The 15579-nt window shown below is 41.8% G+C and overlaps 1 non-coding gene across 1 annotated transcript; it reads left to right on the top strand.

Annotated features, from left to right (window-relative positions):
- Positions 1-182: 182 nt before the first annotated feature.
- TRNAA-AGC (transfer RNA alanine (anticodon AGC)) lies at positions 183-255 on the top strand. The gene has a single exon. It is a non-coding gene; the product is annotated as a tRNA-Ala (tRNA).
- Positions 256-15579: the final 15324 nt, after the last annotated feature.

Genomic DNA, 15579 nt, shown 5'->3' on the forward strand with positions numbered 1-15579 from the left:
ACCGGAGAAGCGGACGTCCCCGAACTTGCTCAAGCCCCACCACAGCGGTAGAGAAAGTTTCGGTCGCACAAGGTGTGGTTGTGGTTGTGTGCCAACAGCTGCACGCACTCTGGCAATAACCGATATAACTATCATATACTGCGGTCGGTAAAGACGTTTATGCTTGTAATTTCTAGCAGACTGGGGGCGTAGCTCAGATGGTAGAGCGCTCGCTTAGCATGTGAGAGGTACCGGGATCGATACCCGGCGCCTCCAGAAATTTTTCTTCTATGGAGTTCAATGTAGATATTTCATGTAATAATGCTCACACAGCCTACCAATGCTATACGAACATGCGGGGAATTAGGACATCTTAATAATCAATCAGGTGTAGGTGGAAAATCTCTTATCAGACCTCACGTAAAATTATTTTTTTCACTGGGATTTACATTTATTCACTCCTACAAGGGCCAACGGCCGTAGCCGTGTTGAAACACCGGATCCCGGGAGATCTTCGAAGTTAAGCAACATTGGGCGTGGTCAATATTTGGATGGGTTGCCACGCGCTGTTGGTGTGGGTTAAGGGAATGGAGAAGCGGAACGGAACTGGCCACCGTACCGTACGTAAACTCCGGCTCAGGCACACCTCTGCGGAGGTTCGGACCTGCCTTCGGGCAGAACACACCCTTACCTTACACCTACAAGACTGGCGTAAGAACTCACAGAGAAACCCTTCTTCGTAAAGGAACTGAATTTAGAAATTCACATACAAACAACCTACGCATCGTAAAAACATCTAAATAAAAGAAGAGAGGAACGAGCAAGCTTCTAGGAATCTATGCACTGATGCTATGAACAACGGATGGACGAAAACTAGCTGAACTCTCAGGCACACAATGACGCGGTTTGCAGTTCATGGGTTCCATCACCGAATATGTAAAACTAAGTCTTTTCATTCACCGGATAACAAGCGCATTTGCACCCTCTGTGGCAATGAGTGTGGCAGATATCATCTGCTCTACGTCTCGAAAGTAACTAGATCTCTCGTGTACTATAGTTAAGAAAATTAAATTGTTTCTGTGCTTTTAAATTGTCCATTGGCTGTAATAAATCTGTTATTATTATTATTATTATTATTATTATTATTATTATTATTATTATTATTATTATTTCTTTCTTAATCTGCTTACCCTCAAGGGTTGGTTTTTCCCTCGGACACAGCGAAGGATCCCACCTCTACCGCTTCACGGGCAGTGTCCTGGAGCATGAGACTTTGGGTCGGGGGACACAACTGGCAAGCATGGCCAGTACCTCTCCCTGGTGGCCTCACCTGCTACGCTGAACAGGGGACTTGATGTGGAAGGGGAAGATTGGATGGGATAGACAAGGAAGAGGGAAGGAAGCGGTTGTGGCTTCAAGTTGGGTACCATCCCGGCATTTGCCTGGAGGAGAAGTGGGAAACCATGGAAAACCACTTCCGGGATGGTTGAGAGGGGAATCGAACCCACCTCTACTCAGTTGACTTCCCTAGGCTGATTGGACCCAGTTCCATCCCTCGTACCACTTTTCAAATTTCGTGGCAGAGCCGGGAATCGAACCCGGGCGTCTGGAAGTTTCAGCTAATCACACTACCCACTACACCACAGAGGCGGGCTATTAATATTACATTTATTAAAATGTCTTTTTCGACATTAAACGCATACAATATCCAGAGATATCTAAATCCAGTTTTTTGAAATGTTACATACATACAATGAACTGGAAACACACTCTCTTGAACTGGATTATCTGCATTCAAATCGTCCGTGAATAATAATAATAATAATAATAATAATAATAATAATAATACCGAGCTCGATAGCTGCAGTCGCTTAAGTGCGGCCAGTATCCAGTATTCGGGAAATAGTAGGTTCGAACCACACTGTCGGCAGCCCTGAAAATGGTTTTCCGTGGTTTCCCATTTTCACACTGGCATATGCTGGCGCTGTACCTTAATTAAGGCCACGGCCGCTTCCTTCCCGCTCCTAGCCCTTCCTTGTCCCATCGTCGCCATAAGACCTATCTGTGTCGGTGCGACGTAAAGCAACTAGCAAATAATAATAATAATAATAATAATAATAATAATAATAATAATAATAATAATAATAATAATCACAATTGTACCGGGAGGTACACCTCAACGCCGCGCATTCAAAGCTAGCGCCTAAATGAACTCCACTATTGGTGAAACAGTGAAACTGAAACTACACCAACTTGGAACTTTAATCAGAAGATGTCACCACCTAAATATTGAGAAATTTTGTTATTGTGCAGTTACCTAGCCAGAGTGAATTTCTACTTGTTTTGTTTGACATTCATCAACAAGTTCGGACATTCTTCTACAGGTGGCACTACTAAAAACTATGGTCATGCACCCTGGTGCAAGGTGGAAGAACTTATCATGTAAAGAAGTTTTGTATTTCTAGGTTTTTTTTTTAACAGATTGATGTTCATTTATTTTTGGGTTGGCAATATTTCCTTTCGATTTCCGACAGTTTTGAATCTAGCCAATCCGTAATTTCTGTAATTAATTTTCTACCTATCACAGGCTTCTTGTTCGATCCTGAAGTGTAACTTTGAATTTAACCAATTAAATTGAGAGGGTGTGGCTGGTTTAGGGCCTATTCCTGAATGATCTCGAACTTTCCCTGAGGGTTTATGAACTCCGGCTTTTCACGTTTCTTGGCCAATTGATCGTCATCTTACTAAGTGTGTGTGAAAAAGCAGGAGGCGGGCGGCCTCTTTCTTCGGTCAGCAGTACATCTACAAGGTTATGGCCACATAACATCTTTCTTTCTTGCTAACTCCGCAGTTTAACCCGAGGGAAAGGTCCGAATCGTTAACTATGTAACCTTCTTTTCTAAAAATGTAACTTTCTGCCGGCAAATGTAAAACCTTCATAAATCTCTAACTGTAAATCGGGGATAGAGAGTGATGTACCCTCTCGAGCTCCCCTTTATCTTTTTTTTAGGTGACTACGTTTCATAACTGTTGCTTATTCTGTATTATGGTAATGTAAATTCTATACGAGTCACCTCAGTAGTTTGGGAATAACCCCTGTTTCATAGGCCTAGAGCCCCTTAGGTTGTTTTAGTGTTCATATCTAGGAGTGTAAGTATACGCCTCCATTCAGTTTGTGTTTAGGGCCATTTACTTAACCTGTTCTTTCCCGCAAAGGCCCTGTAGGTTGGGTACTGGATACCCCTGTATAACATTACCTTTCAATTTGTAAGTTGTGCCTTGATGGGCGAGTGATTGTAATTTTCGGATATTGCCTTGAATATGCTAGAAGAAACTGAGAGTCTGTTAGCTCTTTTCCAAGTTTGGTAACTGTAAAGTGTGCCTCTGGGGAGGCTAGATACTGTGAGTTAGGGAGCAAGTGCTCTTGAATTAGGGGATATCTGCCCTCATTAAATAATTCCTCTTCCTTCTGTAAAATTGTAAAACTAGGTGCTTAAAGACCAAAGAGTTCAGGTTCTGTATCTTGGTTTTTTCCCAATCTTGTCTAATGATTACTACTTATACCTGTAATATTGGCATGAAAAACTTGTTAAGTTTAAAGTTCTGAAAATATAACCTTCAGTTTAAGTTTTAAATTATATTCTTTACATTGTAGTTAGACCCATTCACCCCGGCACCTTCTTTCACCTCTGCGTTCCACGGGAAATCCGTCAGCGGACCAGTAATAATAATAATAATAATAATAATAATAATAATAATAATAATAATAATAATAATAATAATATTAATAATAAAATAAGAATGATATTCAAAACTGCAATAAGAATAGGCAATTCATCAGAGAAGTATACTACTTAAATTTCTTATTATCATATCCTCCTTACTATTCATTGATCTTCCTACTCTGAAGTTACTTTCTCCCGAAAGGTATTCTTCCTCATGGCATACGTAATTTTGCATGGTATTGGCCAAGAAGGAATAAATGTGACAGGAATATTATATTGATGTAAAGTTTTGGGAAGAATATCATTACAAGAAAATATTATTTATACATTTTGCTTATACTAGTATAAACCCTATGAATTTTAAGGGAAAATAACATGCAGATAAATAGAGCAGGTGTCAGTATGACCACATTTCATAGAGGTAGATTAATAGGTGTACGGTCTTCGAGTTCTTATCACTCCACTAAGTTACAATAATAAATAGAATAATCAATTGAATCCCAATTACAGAGCAAGTGACTGCGTGGTTTGGGTCACGTAGCTATCAGCTTGCAGTCGGGGGATAGTGAGTTCGAACCCCACTGTCGATAACCTTGAAGAACACTTCCATGCTTTCCCATTTTCATACCTGGCATATGTTGGTGCTGTAGGCCTACATTAATTAAGGCCAGGGTTGCTTCCTTCCCACTCCCGGCCCATTCCTACCCCATCGTCGCCATAACACCTATCCGTGTCAGTTCCACAAGCAAATGCTAGTAACATATTAACGAACGTTTGTTTAGGTTGATGAACTCGTGTGCGAACTCAGTCTTCATCACTTCATAAAGTTAGAAAAAAATGTACACACATAAAATCATTCTCAAGGAGTAACAGTGCCTGCATATCCACTTAAAAAGGACTGTGCATTAAAACAGTGAAACAATTACAGTGTTCCAGAATTGATCTCATGAGGTGCATTTCCTAATCGATGCCTTGCAGCGCACGGTACATCGGCAATTTTCTGACATGTTTGTTGTGCTGGTAGCAGCAGTCTTCGTATTAAAAGGGGCTGGCTACCACGTGTTTGAACTTGAGGCCGGACAGAGCGGCCCAAACTTCGAGCAAGTACCTTCTGAGTCCTTTCCAATTACAAGAGTTGAAGAAAATTTTTGTTAATCTGTTTTCCCTCCAGGTCAGTTTTCCCCCCGGACTCAGCGAGGGATCCCATCTCTGCCGCCTCAACGGCAATGTCCTTGAGCGAGACACACCTGGGCATACTGGGAGATACAACCAGGAAGAAGGACAAGTACCTCACCCAGGCGACCTCACCTACTATGCTGAACAGGGGCCTTGTGGACGGATGGGAATATTGGAAGGGACAGGCAAGGAAGAAGGAAGGAAGCGGCCGTGGCATTAAGTTGGGTACCATCCCGGCATTTGCCTGGAGGAGAAGTGGAAAACCAAGGAAAACCACTTCGAGGATGGCTGAGGTAGAAATCGAACCCACTTTCACTCACTTGACCTCCCGAGGCTGAGTGGACCCCGTTCCAGCCCTCCTATCACTTTTGAAAGTTCATGGCAGAGCCGGGAATCGAAGCCGGGCCTTCGGGTGTGGCAGGTAGTCACTCTAACCACTACACCAAAGAAGCGGAAGTTGAAGAAAATGAATTTTTAAACATGTTCGTCCAACTTTCCTTTAGGAAAAAGACGACTTTGAAAATGGTATTTAGTTGAATGGTATAATTACTCGGACATTCTATTCTAATATTCAGCCTCTTCACTTACACTCAATATTTTCAGATATTAGCATTTGTATTTAGTACATTACGAATATCAATATAAGCTTATTGAGGAGAAAGTACGTAGGCAAATCAATAAGTTTCTGCAAATTTTGCTCTAATTATCTTTAGGTTGTCTCTATGGCGTTGTGTGTTCACCAGCCGCTAGATGGCACCGTTATCCTCGTCTGTGGTAGGTTTCAGTGTTATCAGATCAGTACCGCTTGCGCTGTTGCGACGTAAAGATGGCGGCGCCCCTCTATCTTTGCACCAAGGAAGAACAGCCTCCCGTAATCCATTTTTTTTGTGGTCTGGGAGTATACTACATTAAATATAACGCATCTGCCTAAATTCCATAACCATGATGGCCAACAAATAGTATGGCCTAATGAGATAATGTCATCCCGACCTTGTGGTCAATCTATTAAAATATCATCGAGTATCATTACTCAGTGTTTAGAGTGACTACCTGCCACATCCGAAAGCTCAGAGATAAATAAACTTGCATTTGTGTAAAATGTATATAGTATTAGACGTTCGGTAATATTTTTTTGACGGTAAGTGTGGTTCCGTTGCGTAGCTTCGGTGGATCTAAATACCGAAGGAATATTATTGGTGGGTCAACTTTGAAACTAAATTTATGCGGTGGCATGCCAGGTGGTTTGCATGATGCACGGCGTTCATTGCAACGCGAGTGGACCACAACATTCTTTGTTTTTCCATCTGGTGCGAAAATGAACAGATTCCTCGGCGTTCCCACTCTGGAGCATGCAAGATACAGTTGACCATGTAAAAACATTGTTTTACCAAATTCATTCGAACAACGCTTAGCGATTTTTCTTGGGCTTTATTGATTGTAATTGAAAAAGCTAAGCGCACTGGAAACTGTAGTCACTTGAAGTCGAATAGCAAATTCGTGGGAATCATTGGGATGCGCGGAATCAGAACATCCTGTCCTTTTTTTTTTTGCCCCTGGTGATTTTCACCTCAGTGACGTTTTCTGACAGCAAGTCTGGTTCCGTTGCGTAGCTTCGGTTGATCTAAATTCGGAAGTAGAATTATCGGTGAATAAACTTTAAAGTCAATTTGTGCGGTGGCATGCAAGATGGTTCCAATGAATTTAGGAATTCTATTGGATAATTCACCGCTTGATCTTCGTCGACAACTGTGTCAACAGATGTGTAAGTCTTTGGGTCATCGAGAATTATCAATTGAATATGATCATTGATTCTGTTGACGTCGTCATTATTCGAAGCTATGATTGCCCGTTCATGGAGCCAGTCGTGATTCTTGATGTTTTTTGCAATATGCGGGAAAGCCATCTTATCGACATCCTCAATTGATGACTACATTTGGCATAAGTTGGATGGAAATGATATTTCGCGTTTTGCAAGGATCATTGGAAATTTGCCGTTGACCATATAAAACAGTTGCTCGAAAAATGTTTGCGTCGAAGTATCTTGGAGTAAATGAACACGCATGTAGGTCGACAGCGTGATTTCCTTGATGTTTCTCCAAAGATGTGACATTTTCAGCCAAGCATTGAGTTCATCACCAGGTTTTGTTGACCTAGGGATGACTGGCAATGTTTGATGGAAATTACCCGCTAGCAGTAAGAGAGCTCCCCCCGTTGGAAGGTCAATCAGTCTCAAATCTCTCAGAGTACCATCGATAGCCTCGGGTGCTTTTTACGACCCATCGTACATTCATCCCAGATGATGATTTTGCATGTCTTCGATGCCGTGGAAGTTCCCGAGGTCCTATGTTGCCAGTAGGAGTTGTGTCTTCATTTGGTTTCGATAGTTTGAGAGCTGAATGTGTTGTGCGTCCTGCATCGAGTAGCATTGATTTATGCCCCATGATGTCATTTTTCTCTACGAACTCCTGTGAGTATCAAATTGTGCAGGAATGTTTACCTGTGCCTCCTGGTACATCAAGAAAAATCAGACCTCCGTTGCCATTTGTGACGTATTGCACTACGGTGTTTGCGAGTTTTTGGTCATCGACTAAGAGTATTTCTTGAGTCTCAACTAACATTCGCAGCTGATCCACGTCGTATTGTTTTTCACGACGTAAGTCTCTGTATTGAACACCACTTGTATCACGATTTGGTGCAGGCAATCAGAGCTGACACAGAATTTTGCTGTTGATGGATATACACCTGTCGTAAAGTAATATGAGTTCTTGATCGAAGATATGATCTGCAAACTGTATATCCATATCGTTTTTGTAAAAGTATGTCTTCACTTACGCTTTCTCTGTGCGTTTCCCAGAGACTTTTCGGATCAGACGGTGCGCAAGTTGTCAAAATTGTTACCTCTATTACAGTGGTAACACAAAACAAGGCACAAACACAGTAAAGGGGGAAGGTAAGAACAACTACACAATATCAGAAATCACTACACACTCGGAAAAACATTAGCTGGCATTACGCGGATCTCCTACAAAACATGTACGTAAACATCAGTAGGGCCAACTAGTGGACAACAAACCGGGAAGGTGGAAAAGGCTGGGAACCTACCAGAGGCATGGATATGGCTTGGATTGCGGATTCCGAAATAAATCGCCATGATCCTTAGATTTGAAAAATATTATTTTCAAAAGAATTTTACAAATACATTCCAAATACAATTCCAAGTTACGAACTATAAGTTCTGTGATATACATAGCTTAGAGGTTTTTTTGATAATATTTTCGTAGCAGTGTAAATTCAAATTTCAAATCAACTATACAGCTAGTTACCAATGCAGTTGTACAATGCAATTTACAGTGAAGTGAAACAGGTTCTCCAAAATCTAGCGCACCTCAAGTGATACAGAACTACCAAAGGCAAACCCCAAGGGAAATAATATTAAACTACAATCTACATACTTTAGTGAAACAAGAAATGGGAATGCCTCGGAAACGAACAGGTAAGCCCAGCTGAAAACTAAGGCGTCATAAGTAACTAATTTGGCGAATCTAGGCGAGGTTAGGGCAGACTCCTGTATGAAAAGCAAATCGGAACATTACGGAAATTTTAGCAGGAACGGAATTCAAGAGTGCTTACCCAAAGGAGTGCCATCCCGGTAACCGGGGGACGTCAACCAGATAGGCTGCTCACAGACAGACAGATAGACCAAGACCGACAGAATTCAGAATACCGAATTAATTCGAACACTGCCTCGCTCTCTATATATAGGAAACTCCGGCCTTGGAGCAGCCAATCAGCGTGCACGAGTTTCCTATCTCCACCTAGACTCACCAATCACAACCCTACTTTCGGTCGCGAACTTTGACTAACATTCTAGAATACGCCTGATCGCGAATGTCGTATTTCCAGAACTGTCAGAAATATTTTCTAGAATACATTACCCACAAAACAACACACCCTGTTCCATAATACACGTAACTTTCTGGATCCTTCCAGGAAATATAGAACAGAATTCTACTATTTACAAATGCACATGCCACCAATCTTACACAGTACAGGTTAGGTCATTACGTTATATCATGCTTTACAAATAACAGTACAGGTTAGGTCATAATAAATAAAACATCATATTGTACTTCACAAATAAAGTCTTAAAAAAACACTTTCAACTTGGACTACATAGTTCACTTGTGACAAAAATGATCACAAACAAAGTGCGTATTTGATGCAGGAGACACGTAAGCGATGCTTCCTCTAACATAGGATACCAATGTTTGTCATATTCAATCAAGTGAATTTTGAGACATGCCTGTCTGTATGTCTCAAACACTTCACCATCAATGGTTTTAATGACTTGAAATGATGTTGGTCCCTTGACAGTGTGGATCAACATTCTCAAGACATAGGATTCAGCGTTATTGGGATGAACAATATATACTCGCCCTAAAGCATCAGACGCACTCAGACCGGCATATCCAGGAACTATTGCGTCTTGTTTTCTTTAACACCTGTCTCTTTTTGTTCCAAGTGTAATATTTTGGGACTTAGTGGTACAGCAACGTTTTCAGGAAATCATCCATTTGACACAACAGGAAGAAGGCTGTCAGTTTTATATTCTATGGTTGTCCCGCTCTTTGCACTGCGTTGTCTTCCGTGAAGTGGATTTGCTGGCTATTCTCCAAGTGAACGCTGATATGTACATCAATCGGATAGCGTTCGTGAATGTAGAAACCTAGAATTCGTCAGACAGCTTCATTACTGCTGATGTAACGTCCCATTTTAAATGTTATGAATTCATCCGCTGGAGCAATTCACATGTCCTAAAACTGCCATATCACTGCCCTTGTTGACGTATTTGCAAATGTATTTGATTGACCTCACAGAATTGCAGTAATACACGTTGATGTTGGCCTTGCCAATTTTTGACAGCAACGGTGTGTATGGCACGATCCATCTGTTGTCGATTTCGATGTCAACATTTTTAACTTTGATGGTGGCTCTGTCTTCCATCGTTTCGTTTGGGCCGTCTGTACAGCGGATATCCGTCACTACTAGTTTGCGTTTCTCGGCACATATATCTTGGGTATTTCTTGGTGCATTTTCCGTCTTCCATGCATGTCGAATCGCGATTCATTGGCCCGCAAGGTCCGTGAATTATAATTTTACTGTTGGCTTCAAACAGTATAGGATCGCCTTGTGGATCAGGGAGCTCAGCCGATATAATATCATTAATTTGTGTAGGAAAAATTTTGTCCTTCAGCCAAATTAAGATGTGTGTGTGTGTGGCAAGCCACACTTTTGCCATTCATGGAATACATCCAGCACCGTGTTTCTCCGTAGATGCGATTTTTGGTAATCATCGATGAGACGCGTTAGTTTTTGCTTTAAAACTCTGTCGGTGAGATCATGTCGATGACATGATGCTGGCCGAGACAAAAGAAAATGAGTGATCTCAGTCCAAGTTGGTTTGCATGTGAACTTGATGAAAAGATCAGGTTACCGAGCTCGACAGGTGCAGTCGCTTAAGTGCGGCCAGTATCCAGTATTCGGGAGATAGTGGGTTCGAGCCCCATTGACGGCAGCCCTGAGGATGTTTTCCGTGGTTTCCCATTTTCACACCAGGCAAATGCTGGGGCTGTATCTTAATTAAGGCCACGGCCGCTTCTTTCCCAGACCTAGCCCTTTCCTGTCCTATCGTCGCTGTAAGACTTATCTGGATCTGGACGTCCGTATATTCACACATATGTCATCGCATCCTGAACATATTCATGTATTTGTCTCCGACTGCCAGTAAACGCAACTAGAAGTATGATCACTTGCCTATCATTGGCAATTAGACCTCGCAGGTGAATGTAATCTTAGGCACGTAGTTTACTTTGAATGAGATAGTTGAAAAAATTTCGTTCACTCTATATTTTGGCCTGCATGTCAACAATGAATTGATGAAAGAGTTGACGGCATTTCAGGACGTGGTTGATTTTTGTGCTCTAATCATAATGCGATACGCATGGAAATCCATAAACGACAACTTTAAGACAAATAATTTCATTTCTTTTAAGCTAATTTTAGCTCGATTAAATTCAACTTCGTATGGAAATTATTGGAACTCATCCCGTCTGTTGATGATGAAGTCCCGAAAATCAAATCCTGTTCCGACCATTACGATTGCCACTTCGTCGATCGCTGGAGCATTGAAACGTCTTTCATATTTGCTGATCGTGTTCTATCTGCTCTGCTGGCGACTTTGTGATCATCCGTTGGCATTCGCTCTAATGCGATTTGAAATAATTTCGCCAAATGTTTTCGGTCGTGGAATAAGTTATGCAATTCTCTGATGATTTCACGTTTAGCTCCAAGGTGAATCGTACAACGTTGTTCAGCCTGCCCATCGCTCATGAAACAAATTTGCAGAAACTTATTTCCCCCCGTAGGGTAACGGAAGAAGTGAGCGGACTTGATGATAAATTTGTCCCTGTACTTCGAATGTGAGCACGAAGGCTCCATCGTTCGCGATTCGTGTTGCTTCGAACGATGTCATTTTAAAGCATGAATTGTACTTTCGAATGTGTTCGAGGAAGTTCTTGGACAACGGAGTAGTTCCAGATACGTAAGTTAGGAGCGGTTCAGGTGGCTCATCCAGAGTTGGCAAATTGACTTTGCCATTCGAACAACACATTCCTTGAGTTTCCTTCGGGAACCTCAAAGTACGACAATGCAAACACATTTTATCAATTTGGCAACCATGACACTGGGTTGCGTGCTGTAATCACAGTGTTTAACATAATGAAATGCTTCCAATTTCAAACTGTTCTTCGTCCATCTCTTGATCCTCTATATCATAAGCGTCTATTTTCACGTCGTGCGTCGCGCTCTTCAGATGTTTCAGCAGCTCATGAAGTTGAGGCTCTGATGCGTTCAGTTTGAAGTCGTGTATATGTTTCAGTAGCTCTTGAAGTTGAGGCTCTGAGGCATTCAGTTTGAAGTCATGCTTCACGCTGCTCAGTATTTTCTGTTTCTCTGCTGGATCTTCTTATTTGTGACATCCGTGTCATTCTCCCGACCGATTTTCTTTATGGTGGCATTTTTGTAACTTTTATCAAAATTCTGAGAAATAACATGAAATTATTCGATTTAACATATAAAAAATACCGGTTTTTAAGTTTTGGTCGCAGCACAACTCAGAGCACGGCACGGCTGGTGCAACGACCCTCAGTCTCTAGCCGGTATAAAGCGCGCTTTCACCCCTCCCTCCATCCCCCAATATATCGCGGCAATTCTCATCTATAGAAAGTTCTTTCTAGTGAAACTATTAGTCTACAATCTACCTTGCATTACACTTGATGTTCAAAATTTTGTCCCTCATCTGCCAAACACGCCTGACACCTCGTAAACAGGTTTGCAGACGCTCAGCGAATGCCAGTCCGTGTGATGTTCGAAATAACTTGTGCAATGCCCTCATGTAGTTTTTTTTTTTTTTTTGTTATTTGCTTTACGTCGCACCGACACAGAGAGGTCTTATGGCGACGACAGGACGGACAGGAAAGGGCTAGGAGTGGGAAGGAAGCGGCCGTGGCCTTAATTAAGGTACAGCCCCAGCATTTGCCTGGTGAGAAAATGGGAAACCACGGAAAACCATTTTCAGGGCTGCCGACAGTGGGGTTCGAACCTACTATCTCCCGAATTCTGGATACTGGCCGCACTTACATGTAGTTTTCTTGTGTGAGGTTTGTTCACATACACTTTTACCTTCAGCATCCCAAACAGTTAATAATCATAGGGATTTAAATCGGGAGATTTGGCGGGATAATTAACCACACGATCTTCGAAAATTTCCTGCATTATCTCCATAGACCGATCAGCAGAGCATGCCGTCGCATTGTCTTGCATAAAGTAGCCATTACTCCCTTCCTCTTCTGTCAGCTATTGAAAGTGGCCTGGGATAGTTTTATATACCTGCCAGCATTTACTGTTTCATCGAAAAACATAGGCCCGATAACTCTGCAAGCGCTTATTGCGCACCCTTGCCTCATGAGTAGAAAATAACAGTTCTGGCTCAACATACCCATCGTGGACGGACTGTAGCAAACATTTAAATACCGAACCCTAGCGAAACTATCAGGTGCTCATAAATGTTGGGCAGCGGTGGGTTTGTAAGGCTTGACCGCTTGTTTTTGTTCTGTTACTTTGTAGGCAGAAAATTATGAAACAGTAGTTTGTACAGTGAGACGTGACAAGGATTTTAACAGATTAATGCTTCGTATAGCACAGCACAATGAATACACGCTGTTATACTGTATAAGTCACTCACTAAACACTCATAGCTCTTTATGCATACAAAAAATACGCCATTTCAAAGCTAACACATTGAACACACTATCAATACCACTGATGTTAAACTAAACTATTACTTAATCGTTACCGGGCGAGTTGGCCGTGCGGTTAGGAGCGCACAGCTGTGAGCTCGCATCCGGGAGATAGTGGGTTCGAACCCCACTGTCGGCAGACCTGAAGATGGTTTTCCGTGGTTTCCCATTTTCACACCAAGCAAATGCTGGGGCTGTACCTTAATTAAGGCCACGGCCGCTTCCTTCCAACTCCTAGGCCTTTCCTACGCATCACCGCCATAAGACTTATCTGTGTCGGTGCGACGTAAAGCAACTAGCAAAAAAGTAGCATTATAATATTGATTTTGTTAACGATTAATACTTTTTAACCTAACGATAGCTCTACATCATACTTGCTCTCATTCACTTTAACAATCATAAAAGCCATTCACGTTTTTCAGAGTAAACTTCGAAAAGACCGCTTAAATGAGGCTATTAAATGGTATTTCGTATACTGACAAGGGGGTGAATTCCATAGCCTTGCCGAGACACCTGCAAAGAGCGGCAGCATACTAATGTGTTACTAAAGGGTACATGTCGGTCTGGTGTTATGCCCATGGATAGAGGAGAGACAGTTAAGATTTGAGGATAGGTATTCAGGTGTACATTCGCTCAACATTCGAAATATTAACGTCGCAATGTGCATATTTCTCAGATTTTCGATTTTCAGACAGGATAGCTTCTCATAATACGTAAGAGCAGATATGTGTCCCGACGTTCAAAGAAAAAATGAATCGTATGCACGAATTCATTGTCTTCTGAAGTTTCTTCTACAGTTGCGTCGGTTAGTCCATCACAGTAATTATTGGAAAAAAGTGTTTGAATAAATGTTGTTTTAATATTATGCGGAAGATGGATTATTTAATTCTTAGGGGATGAATAGATGGGCATACTTTTCTGTAGACACTTCTTATGTACTAATTATAGTTTAATGCGTCATTCAAGATGACACCTGGGTTTTTACGTTTTTGAAAAGGTGTAACTTCAATAATCATTTCACATCCCACTAACTACTTTCTGATGGTTTTCGGAGGAGCCGAGATGCTGGAAATTTATTACGCAGGAGCTCTTTTACTTATCAGTACATCTACCGAACGAAGCTGACATATTTGAACACCTTCAGCACCACCAGACTGAGCCAGTTTCGAATCTGCCAAGTTGGGGTGAGAAGGCCAGCAGCGCCTCAACCGTGTAAGCCACTCAGCCTGGCAATTATAACTTCACCACAGAGCACCAAAGTAGGCAGACGTGTTAAGTTTAGGGCATTCAAAAGCCTAGGTTGTCCTATTGCGATTGTTTGTGTTTTTCGGGTTAATTGATAGGCAGGTCTCTATTGCATATGAACTAATGGAATTTAAAACCGAATGCATTGATTCAATGTCAGCGACTTTATAGTGTGATTATATTTGAAGATCATCAGCACAAAGGTGATAGTTGCAGTTATTCAGTAGATAAGAAATGTAATTAATGTAGATTATGAATAAAAGAGGTCAAAGTGCAGGTCCTTCAGGAACGCCACACAGTTTAGTCGTTCGTTCTGTAGTCATCCATTTAGATACAACTCACTGTCGTCTACTTTTGTGTTACGAGGTCATCTTACTTTAAAGAAGGACTAGAAACCAAACCCCATGGCACTACAGCCCTTGAAGGGCCTTGGCCTACCAAGCAACCGCTGCTCAGCCCGAAGTCCTGCAGATTAAGAGGTGTCGTGTGGTCAACATGACGGATCCTCTCGGCCGTTGTTCTTGGCTTTCTAGACCGGGGCCGCTATCTCCCCGTCAGATAGCTCCTCAATTCTAATCACGTAGGCTGAGTGGACCTCGAACCAGCTCTCAGGTCCAGCTAAATATCCCTGGCCTGGCCAGGAATCGAACCCGGGTCCTCCGGGTAATAGGTAGGCACGCTACCCCTACACGACGAGGCCGGCAAGAAAGGACCAAGCTTACCACAAATGAAAACAAGTGGAGATATAATGATTCAAAGAGAATGGAATAAGCCAAATATTGCAAGCTGAGTATGACTTTGAATAACTGCGAAATATTGAAGGTTAATAACTTCAACACCATTTGCGCTGTTATTATCCAGCCCAAAAATATAAATACCATATTTCTCATTAACCATGCTGAAGAAGCCATTGCCTTGCCGATGTGTTTCGAACAATCCTAGTAAATCTAACTTGTAGTTTCACTTTTCAGTCTCAATCAGTTGGAGCTTCCCAGGGTACAAGGGTCCTCTAACATTCCGTGTACCTATTTTTCATTGGAGTCGAATAGATGGTTTTCTATTGGTGTTACTAACCCCATTCACATGTTTTCCACGTG

Source organism: Anabrus simplex, chromosome 4 (assembly GCF_040414725.1).
Source record: "Anabrus simplex isolate iqAnaSimp1 chromosome 4, ASM4041472v1, whole genome shotgun sequence".
In the NCBI taxonomy this organism is placed as follows: domain Eukaryota; kingdom Metazoa; phylum Arthropoda; class Insecta; order Orthoptera; family Tettigoniidae; genus Anabrus; species Anabrus simplex.